General features: G+C 31.2%; 1 non-coding gene across 1 annotated transcript; it reads right to left on the minus strand.

Annotated features, from left to right (window-relative positions):
• Positions 1-670: 670 nt before the first annotated feature.
• TRNAL-UAA lies at positions 671-744 on the minus strand. The gene has a single exon. It is a non-coding gene; the product is annotated as a tRNA-Leu (tRNA).
• Positions 745-11,850: the final 11,106 nt, after the last annotated feature.

Genomic DNA, 11,850 nt, shown 5'->3' on the forward strand with positions numbered 1-11,850 from the left:
TTAAAACTCATTTCCCGAGAAATTTTGTAAAATAGATAAAATACCAACCCCTCTAAATAGACACATGTGTAATGTTTAGTCCTTGTAAATGAATAATATATATTTCTTGTTTTATCCCGAGTGAATAAGATCCTATGCATATAGTCTTTTTGTTTGTAAAATGAAACTAAATAGTTTAAATGAGGCTAAAAATAATGTCTCCTGTATATTATAACTTTTCCATCTCTATATTTTATTGATTACTCATACACAAATTTTCTAGAATATCCCAAATAATTTGTTTGAAACAACTCATAACATCAACGCTCTAACCAACTAAACTACAATACCATCTCTACGTTATTGCATATACGTTATTGCATATAGCTATCAAATATGTGTGTCATTGCTTAAGGCACAAATACAATTATTTCTTAGTAAAATGTATTTTTTTGGTTATCTACCAAATGGAAAACCTCTTGATTGTCTTATGTAAATATTTGTCTGTTGGTATAACGAAAATAAATTGTCTAAATGAGGCAAAAAATAATTTTATGTGTATAATACAATTTTATGTTTCCATACTTCATTGATTAACTCATACACAAAACTTTTCTAAAATATCTAAATTATTTCGTCTAAAACTCATTTCCGAGCAATGTTTGCAAAATATAATAGAAGATGGACAAAATGGTCTAGGTGAGGCTCAAACTCACGACCTTCGGCTCTTAAGATCAACGCTCTAACCAACTGAGCTACAAGACAATATTTATCTTGTTAAAGATAAGTATCAAATATTCGCGTCATTTCCTAAGTCACTAATACAAATATTTCTCCAAAAAAAAATTGTATCTCCCACAATGATCAATATCCTAATTGTCTCATGTATATTATCTTTTTGTTGGTAAAACGAAACTAAATGATCTAAATGAGGCTAAAAAATAATATATTGTGTATATTACAACTGTCTCATCTCTATATTTCATTGATTACTCATGCGCAAAAAGTATTTAGAATGCCCAAATGTTTTTTGATTAAAACACATTTCCCAACATATTTTGTAAAATAAATAATACACCAACCCCATTAAATAAACACAAATGTAATGCTTAGTTCTTGTAAATCAATAATGTATTTATCGTTTTTTTTCGAGTGGATCAGATCATATGCATATAGTCTTTTTGTTGGTAAAATGAAACTAAATGGTTTAAATGAGGCTAAAAATAATGTCTAGCGTATATTACATCTTTTTCATCTCTATATTTTATTGATTAGTCATACACAAATTTTCAAGAATATCCCAAATAATTTGTTTGAAACTACTCATAAAACCAACGTCCTAAGAACTGAACTACAATACCGTCTCTATGTTATTAAATATAGCTATCAAACATTTGTGTCACCCATACAAATATTTCTTAGTAAAATGTATTTTGTTGTTATATACTAAATGGACAAATTGGATTGTCTTATGTAAATATTTTTTTTGTTGGTATAACGAAAATAAATGGTGTAAATGAGGCTAAAAAATAATGTTGTTTGTATATTACAACTTTCTCATTTTCATATTTCATTGATTAATTTGTATAAAAACGTTTTCTAAAATATCCTAAATATTTTGTCTAAAACTCATTTTTGAGCAATGTTAACAAAATAGATAATAGATGATGAACAAACACCTTTAAATAACACAAGTGTAATGCTTAGTCCTTCTAAATAAATTATCGATAGATATTAAAGATCATATCATACACTAGTAAAAAAAACTATTAATAGCAACGTAAAATAGTAACGGTCCTTTAAACGGTTGGTATTAAGGGGGTAATATCAACGGTTTGAAAAACCGTTGATATAAAGGTGGTTAATATTTACCGCATTTAAAACAGTTGTTATTGACCCATACTATAATAATGGTATTTAAAAATTGTTGATATAGATGGTGTCAATATCAACGGTTTTTAAAACCGTTGATATAGAGAGTGTCAATCTCAATGGTTTTAAAAACCGTTGATATAGAAGGAGTCAATATATACCTTTATATCAACGATTTTTATTTAATAAATTTAGTCAATGATTTATATTATAAATGTTCGTTAATTAATACTTTTTAAATTATGTTATATGTATATCATTAATTAGTTTAATATATATATATATATATATAAATATAAACTTTATATTTGATATTTTATTTTAATTAAATATATATAAATATATATACATATAAATATATATACATATAAATAAATATATATATATATTTAAATGTTCGATTAGATAAATCATTTATAAATTATATTATAAATGTCCAGATAAATGTTTATATATATATATCAAATTTTATATTTGTAAACGAAGTTTATTAAATTTAAATTATAATTAATATTTATTTATTAATAATTAATTATATTAATAATTTATATGATTATGATTAAAATAATAAGTAAAAAAACTAAAATTTTATGAAAATATATACTTTAAATTAAAAAACAATATATAATTATATATATATTCTTTAATTAAATAAATATTTATAATTTATATGATAATATATTTTAAATTTTAAAACTTTATATAAATAAATTTAATTAATTATTTAATAAAGTAAATAATATATCATTTTAACGTCATTAATTGATATTGACCATTCAAATAGATAGTAATTATATAATTAAATTTATTAAAATTTAATATTTATATTTTATTAAATAAAAATAAAATAAAAGATTAGTAAAATTTGAAACGTGTATTGATTAATTTTCTCACCGTAACTATCTTTCCACTTTCTGTGGTAAAATCCAGTAGCACTAAGACCTCGTTCACCCTATATTCTTTCGTGTGATCCTCCTTAATTGCTTGAAGTCTTCCCGATGCTTCTTAACTTCTTGAAGGTATGTTTTTATGTGCTTAAATAAACTATTTTAGAAAAGTATTTTTAATCCCCAAAAGATCATCTTTATTGTAGGTTGAATCTTGGTCGGTTTGATACAGAGTTTGGTCAATAATCTCAATCAGGTTTTCCTTAACAAATTGAATTAAATAAGATATTTTAATTTCTTTGTCATGAATACAAATTTAATTAAATAAGACATTTTAATTTCTTTGTCATGAATAGCCTAATTTATTTTAAACTCTGGAAGAAACATTATAATAATATAATGACTATGACTTAGATGATTGTAAATAATATATAATATTGACTATTATGTTAGATGATAATGCCTATATATAATATATGATCGACATGCTTTGGCAGAATGTGTTTGACTTTAATCATAGTTTGATGCTTATTTAATTTTATTTTGGAAGAATGGTCTAATTTTAATAAGAACAAATAAATTTAAATATTTGTCTTCTTACTTATAAATAAATGTTTATTTATTTAAATAATTATTTTCTTATCCATACAGATATATCACGATTATATTATTAGGAAAAAGACCTAATTTGTTAGTTGTATATAAGACTAGGATTTGAATTGTCCTAAATAATCCAAATTTTATAAATAGTACTACATAATTGTTAGATGAAATTAAGATTAAAAAATTATAACATAATTATTTTTTCTTGAATTTATAAGAATGCATGAACCCGATAAAGAGTGGATGAATCTTGGACGTCAACATAGACATCTGCCTGAATATATTAAAGGGGTTAATTTGTTTCTAGATTTTGCTGAGAGTTCGGGTAGAAAAACTGATATTGCATGTCCGTGTATTAAATGTGGCAATAGAAATTATGTGGAGAGAGCTATCGTGAGAAGACACTTAATTGTACATGGAATAAGGGAAGATTGTAAATTTTGGGGCTGTCATGGAGAAAAAAGGCCGCGAAATGATAATATTTGTGTAGAAGGTTATATTGGTGGTGAAAACGATAATGATGTTGAAGATGTTAATGATTTTGATCATAATGATTTAGAAGATCATAGTGATGTAAAAGTTGATGATCTAGGTGATAATGATATACAAGTTGATAATGATGAAGATGACGATGTTTGTATGGAAAATATTTTAAGTGATTTATTATATCCACATTGCGGCGGTTCCAACAATTTCAATAAAGTATTGAATGATTCGAATGAACCCTTATACAAAGGATCAAAATTTTCAAAGCATCTACATTAATAAAACTACTTCACCTAAAGAATGTTGGACAATGGACAAATACGTTATTTGACATGTTATTGAAATTGTTTAAGGAAGAAATATTACCGGAAAATTCTAATCTTCCAGATTCATTTTATGAGTCTAAAAAATTTCATCGGAATATCGGTCTTTCTTATGAGAAATTTGATACATGTAAATATAGTTGCATGCTATTTTGGAAGGATGATAAAGACTTAGAATGTTGTAAAGTATGTGGATATTCCAGATGGAAAATTGACGAATCTACTCTTGCACCTCGAAAGAAAGTCAATGGGAAAAATTTCCCGAATAAGGTGTTACGTTATTTCCCACTAACACCAAGGTTGCAAAGGTTATATATGTGTTCAAAAACGGCTCCTTCCATGAGATGGCACAAGGATACTAGAGTTGATGATGAAGTTTTGAGGCATCCGGCTGATTCTATTACATGGAAATCATTTGATGAAAATTATAAAGATTTTTCCATTGAACCTCGTAATGTGAGACTTGGTCTAGCAAGTGATGGGTTTCAACCATTTACAAATGGAAAAATATCGTACAACATTTGGCCTGTGATCCTTATTCCTTACAATTTATCACCAACAACATGTATGAACTCGTCTAATTTCATTATATCAATGATAATTCCAGGTCCAGAAAGTCCAGGAGATGCAATTGATATCTATTTGCAGCCGTTGATAGATGAACTAAGTGAATTGTGGAAAACTGGAGTGGTAACATATGATGCATCAACTTCTCAAAATTTTACTTTGCGGGTCGCTTTGTTGTGGACAATTAACGATTTTCCAGCATACGCGAACTTATCTGGATGGAGTACAAAAGGGAAGCTTGCATGTCCATGCTGTAATAAAGAAATTATCTCAATGAGATTGAAAAATGGTAAGAAATAATGTTACATGTGTCATAGACGATTTCTCTCCGAGGACCACAAATTTCGTATGGAAAAAAATTCATTTGATGGTACTATTGAAGTTAGAACGGCGCCTGAAATATTATCTGGAAAATATGTTTTAAGTCAAGTACAAGATTTGAAAGGCCTAGTCCTAAGTAAGTTTCCAACTAAAAAAACAATAGTGTCTCATGAAAGTCGGGGAGATAATTGGAATAAGATGAGTATATTCTTTTAGTTGCCTTATTGGGAAACAATATTATTAAGACATAATTTAGACGTTATGCATATTGAGAAGAATATATGTGATAGTGTTCTTGGAACAATTATGGATATTACGGGAAAGACTAAAGACAGTCTTAGTTCACGTCTCGATTTACAACTCTTGAATATAAGACATGAATTACATCCTGTTCTTAACAACAAAGGTGCTCATGAATGTCCCGTCGCTCCTTATACATTGAACTTTGATAAAAGATTCCGACTTTGTCAATTTCTTAAAAGATTGAAAATGCCAGAAGGTTTTTGTTCAAACATTGGAGGTTGTATAAATGTTAATGAGAAGAAGATTTCGGGTTTAAAGAGTCATGATTGTCACATATTATTACAATACATTATTCCTCTTGCAACACGTGTATTACTTCCTGATGAAGTGTATGAAGTTATTGTTGATCTATCAAAGTTCTTTTGTATGTTAGGTTCAAAAAGAAAACTTGGAACAACTTAATATTGATATTTCTTTGACACTTTGCAAGTTAGAAAATGTATTTCCTCCATCATTTTTTGACATAATGGTACATTTGCATATTCATTTAGCATTTGAAGCTTTGCTTGGAGGACCTGTTCAATATAGGTGAATGTATCCAATAGAACAATATATCGGTACTTTAAAATCTTATGTTCGAAATAAAAATCATCCAGAAGCTTCAATTAGTGAGTGTTATCTCATAAATGAGAGTATGAATTTATGCTCATGATATTTTGAAGATTCATTAGTAGAGTCTTCTCTAGCAGAGAATTTTCTATCCATATTTTCATCCATTGAAGAATTATCAACCGGAACACTATATACATATTAAAAAGGTGATCAAGAAAAGGCTCATATGTATGTATTAAAGAATTGTGAAGAGGCTGAACCATTGTACTGGTATGAGAACTAACTTAATATTTCATATATCTCATTTTACAAGTACGATAATTACTTACTTGATCACTCCAATTTTATATACAGTGAATACATGCAAGGACGCTTAAATGATGATTGTGATGAACAATATATCGATTGGTTTAGAGTCAAAGTTAGTTGACATTTTTTATCATCTACTTTATTGAATTTATAAAAATGATTATTGATTGTATTTGTTTCAACTTGATAGGTTGAACAATTAATAGACGAAAGTCAAAGATCCCATGATCTTAAAACTTTGGAAAGCGGTCCGACTATCTATGCGTCCAAATTCGTGTGGTGTAAAATAAATGGATACAAATTTAATACGGAAACACACGACCGAGGTTTAACGACTCAAAATAGTGGTGTTCTCGTAGTTGGCAACAATGGCACAGAAATTATGAACTATTATGGAGTGTTGAATGAAATTATTGAAATGTAATATTTTCGTGGAAAACGAATTGTACTTTTCAAGTGCAAGTGGTTTGATGTCTAAAGAAAGGGGAATCAAAATAGATAAATATGGTTTTGTCAGTATAAATTTTGATAGAACGTTGAAAAATCAAGATGAACCCTTTATATTGGCAAGTCAAGCAAAACAAGTGTTTTATACAGAAGATAATGTCAACAAATCAAGTTGGAAAATTGTGACAATGACAAATCCTCGATACTCAAATATTTCTAAATTTCTAAATTTTTAGGATAAATTTGAGGCAGAGAATATGGATAATTATCGAGACGCCATGTTAAGACATATGAAAGATCTTTGGAACACGTGGAGGTCAAATAATCACCTCAATCACATCATTCGACATTCCCGTAATTTAGAAGCAATTAAAGCGGACAAACCGAAAGAAATTACACAGAGGGACTGGGAGTGGTTGTTTACCCATCGATATAACACGAATCAATTAAAGGTTAGTACTGTATACATTTTTTTGTTGTAAATAATTGTTTCAATAAGTCATGTCTCAATATTAATTGCAGAAAGTAAGCTCAACGAATAGAAGGAATAGACAAAATGTGAAATATCTTCACCACACTGGAAGCAAGTCATTTACTCAATTAGAACGAGAAATAGTAAGACATTTAATTAATTTTGTTTCATAATTTTTATCAATTGAATTTTGTATTATTTAATTTATTTAGGAGTTGAGAGATGGACGTCCTCTAGCATTCGAAAACGTTTTTCTTGAGACTCGAATTAAAAAAGATAGAACCGTTGATCCTGATGTCCAATTGAAAGTTGTAAGTATATATTGGATAAGCGGATGGCTCTATCTAATCTAGTGGCTGATCCGGTTGAAGTTCAACCAGACGTACATACTCCTGTTCAACAAGAAGTTGAGAGTTTGGACGTCGCGGTGTCACTAGTTCAAATGTCCAATCCCCTTGGATCCAACTTTAGATGGAACAGAAATCATCCACAAGAACTGATAATCGGAAATCCTTTTTCTCCTCGAAGGACAAGACGTCAACTGATGGATGAAATGGCCAACTCTTCATTTATTTCTCAGATTGAACCCAAGAAAATTAGTGAAATTATAGTTGATCCAGATAGGATCAATGCTATGCAGGAGGAGTTAAATCATTTCGCGAGAAATAAAGTGTGGTATCTTACTCCTAGACCAACTAACAAGTCAGTTATATGAACAAGATGGGTCTTTAGAAACAAGTTTAGTAAAGATGGATTAGTCATTAGAAACAAAGCTCGTTTAGTTGCTCAAGGATACAGACAAGAGGAAGGTATTAATTTTGATGAGTCTTTTGCACCGGTTGCAAGACTAGAGGCAATATGAATCTTCCTAGCATATGCATCATTTAAGAATTTTAAAGTTTTTCAAATGGATGTGAAAAGTACATTTTTAAATGGGAAATTAAGTGAAGAAGTGTATGTTGAGCAACCCCCTGGATTTGTAGATCATGTTTTGCCAAATCATGTTTATAGGCTTGACAAAGCATTGTATGGTCTGAAACAAGCTCCTAGAGCATGGTACGACACATTAACCAAATTCTTGTTTGATCATGACTTTGTTGTTGGAACTGTGGATAAAACTTTGTTTAGATTTACTAAAGATTCTCACATTCTACTTGTTCAAATATATGTTGATGACATTATTTTTGGTTTAACTAACCCCAAATTATGTGAGAAGTTTGCTAAGCTGATGCATGACAGATTTGAAATGAGCATGATGGGAGAATTGATATTCTTCCTTGGGTTTCAAGTCCGTCAGTTAGAAAATGGAACCCTTATCAACCAGGCCAAATACACTAAAGAACTGCTAAAGAAGTTTGGTTTAAAGAACTGTTCTGCAGCAGCTACTCCAATGAGCTCTTCAAGTAAATTGGATAAAGATGAAGGTGGCCAAAGTGTCGATGTAACAGCATATAGAGGACTCATCGGATCATTGTTGTATGTAACTGCTAGCAGACCAGACATTCAATTTTCTGTTGGTGTCTATGATAGATTTTAGGCTGATCCTAAACTCTCTCATTTTACTACCGCTAAACGTATTCTTAAATACTTAAAGGGAACTCAAAATGTGGGACTGTGGTATCTAAAGGATTCTAGTTTCAATTTAACTAGTTTCTCAGATGCAGATTATGCAGGGTGCAAAATTGATAGAAAGAGCACAAGTGGAACTTGCCAATTCCTTGGAGATCGTCTAGTCACATGGTTCAGCAAGAAGCAGACGTCGGTTGCCACGTCTACAGCTGAAGCAGAGTATCTTGCAACTAGAAGTTGTTGCTCTCATGTTCTGTGGATTCAACAACAGCTCAGAGACTATGGAATTGAGGCTGATGAATCTCCAATTTTCTGCGACAACTCAAGTGCTATCGCAATCACCTACAATCCATTTCTGCATTCTTGGACAAAGCATATTGAAATCAGGCATCACTTCATCCGCGAACACGTAAATCAGAAGCAGGTTTGTCTTGAACATGTTCCTACAGATCAACAAACTACAGATATCTTCACGAAACCCCTATCGGAAGCTAAGTTTAGTCACTTTAGAGACATGTTAGGTCTCGTTGATCTTGATTGATGTGATTACGTGCATAAATTAAGGGGGAACGTATTGTTCAAAGCGCAACTGAACAGACATGAAACATAGAGGTCTTAATTTGTCCTAAGGATTCAGAGTTTGAGAAACACAGCTACTTAGATGCACGTCTACCTTAGCAGTTTCATCTTCATTTGGAATCATTGTCTTGGTTATTCTAACCTGCATGGTTAGACGGATACGTCTAATAGACGATATACGTTTTTACGTCATGAGCAAGAGGATTCTCACGTCTAACCAGACACGCGTGTGTCATGTGATGTTATTGCATAATTAGACGTATACGTCTAATAGACTGATTTTCAAAAGGAAGTTGAAAATATGAAAAGGAGAATAAACTTCTAACTACTGGTGTAATTAGACTCTTCATCTTCTGGCTAATTGGACAGATGTCCTTTGCTTGCTTTTGCTCAAGTTCATTTTCCCGCCAAAAATTAAATCAGTCATTCCTCAGAAGAATTGAAGACACATGTCTCTCAATATACAAAGAATGACTAATATTTCTGACAACTTTTGCTTGTACACTTAGTATTAAATGTTCGGTTTCATGCTAACATTAAATGATACGTTTATTGGGAACAAATTGTTGGGTTCTTGACGGTAACAGTAATCATTAGAAAATTCCTACACATTAGACATTGATATCTACGGGGTTATTCATTCTAAAGATTAAAGTTCTTCGAAATCCCTCTCACTCTAAAATTCGAATCGTCTGAACCCTTGTTCATCAAATCGAAATGTCGTCTTTCCGTCCAAAATTGATTTAGGTGGATTTTAAATCCGTATCCACTCTGAAATTTCCGGGTATGATCAAAATGTTTAAATCTCTGAAAGCATCCGGGCTGAGAAAGTTCCTCACCCCTCATGAACTCTATCATGAACAGTTGGTTCATGAATTCTACGAAACCGCTGGTTTTTATCAGGATAAAGTTGTTGCTGGGGTCGTGATGGGCCAAATGATCTGCATCACCGAAGAATCTTTCGGTATGTTTTTCCAGCTTCCAAAAGTAGGTATTAATGTGTTTTCATCCACTCCAGGTGACATAATGATTACAATGATGAAAGTCTTTTCTGATTCTCCTCAAATGGACTTTCATGGTAAGAAAAACCTCTTGAAGGATGAGTTTGCTCTTTTAAGCGATATCATCTCTAAATCTCTTCTCTTTAAAGAGTCTTCTTACAAGTATTGTACAAAGGTCTTTCAGATAATGGTGGCTATCACCAGGGGTGTTTCTATCAACTGGACAAGCTTCCTCTTCGGAAATCTCGTCAGAATGGTTGTTGCTCGGAAGACTATCTTTGGTTTTGATGGTCCTCTTATCTCTCTTCTTTGTTTCCTTCTGAATGAACCCGGTAAGAGTTTTCACCTTCCTTCTAAAATCTTGAACAACCAGAAGGTTGTCGATTACGTTCAAAGGGTGAAAACGCTCAAATCCAAGAAAAGGAAAAGAGATATCTCCAACCCTCCTCTAACTGCAGTCTTAGAGACTTCCTAGGTTGAAGAATCATCCTTTCCAGTGAAGTGATAGAAGAAGAAGAAGAAGAAGAATAAAATATAAATTTCTGTATAAATTTTTTTTGTATATTTTGATGATGTTTCTAGTGTAAACTCATTTTGGATACCTTGAACAATGTTTTGTGTGTTTCTTCTGAAAACACTCATTTGTGATTTATCTGATTTCTTTACATTGAATGTTTTATTTGCATGCAAACAGGGTTTGTCTTATTTATATGATGAATGCATATTTTTGGTATATATATATGCAGGTTTTCAATTTCTTCATCAAAAATGGGGAAATTGTTGGGTCAAATTATTTTAACCATTGAGATTTTGATGATGAAATGACTTATGAGTTTTGATGCAGGTGTATTGAAATGATTTATGAATTTAGTTCTAATGTGAGGCATTAGACCGATTTTGGCATTATATGCAAAGAATTAGACGTGCAGTCTAACTTAGCGGAGTTAGATGTGCAGTCTAATATATTTGGAATTAGACGTGCAGTCTAACTCAGCGGAGTTAGACGTGCAGTCTAATAGAATTTAGAACTAGACGTGCAGTCTAAATCAACGGAGTTAAACGTGCAGTCTAACATATGCAGAATTAGACGTGCAGTCTAACTTAGTGGAGTTAGACGTGAAATCTAATGGATAGTGAAAGTTAGACATAAGTCTAACTCCTTCAGACAAGTCTGAGGTAGAACCAGAATTAGACGTGCAGTCTAACTCAGTGGAGTTAGATGTGCAGTCTAATGGTTATTGAATAATTAGACGTGTAGTCTAATTAAGTGAAAGTTAAACGAAAGTCTAACTCCTTCAGACAAGACTGAGGTAGAACCGGAATTAGACGTGTAGTCTAACTCAGTGGAGTTAGACGTGCATTCTAATGGTTATTGGATAATTAGACGTGTAGTCTAATTAAGTGAAAGTTAGACGTAAGTCTAACTCCTTCAGACAAGTCTGAGGTAGAACCGGAATTAGACGTGCAGTCTAACTCAGTGGAGTTAGACGTGCAGTCTAATAGTTATTGGATAATTAGACGTGTAGTCTAATTAAGTGAAATTTAGATGTAAGTCTAACTCCTTCAGACAAGTCTGAGGT

The sequence above is a fragment of the Impatiens glandulifera genome, chromosome 6 (assembly GCF_907164915.1).
Source record: "Impatiens glandulifera chromosome 6, dImpGla2.1, whole genome shotgun sequence".
Classification (NCBI taxonomy): domain Eukaryota; kingdom Viridiplantae; phylum Streptophyta; class Magnoliopsida; order Ericales; family Balsaminaceae; genus Impatiens; species Impatiens glandulifera.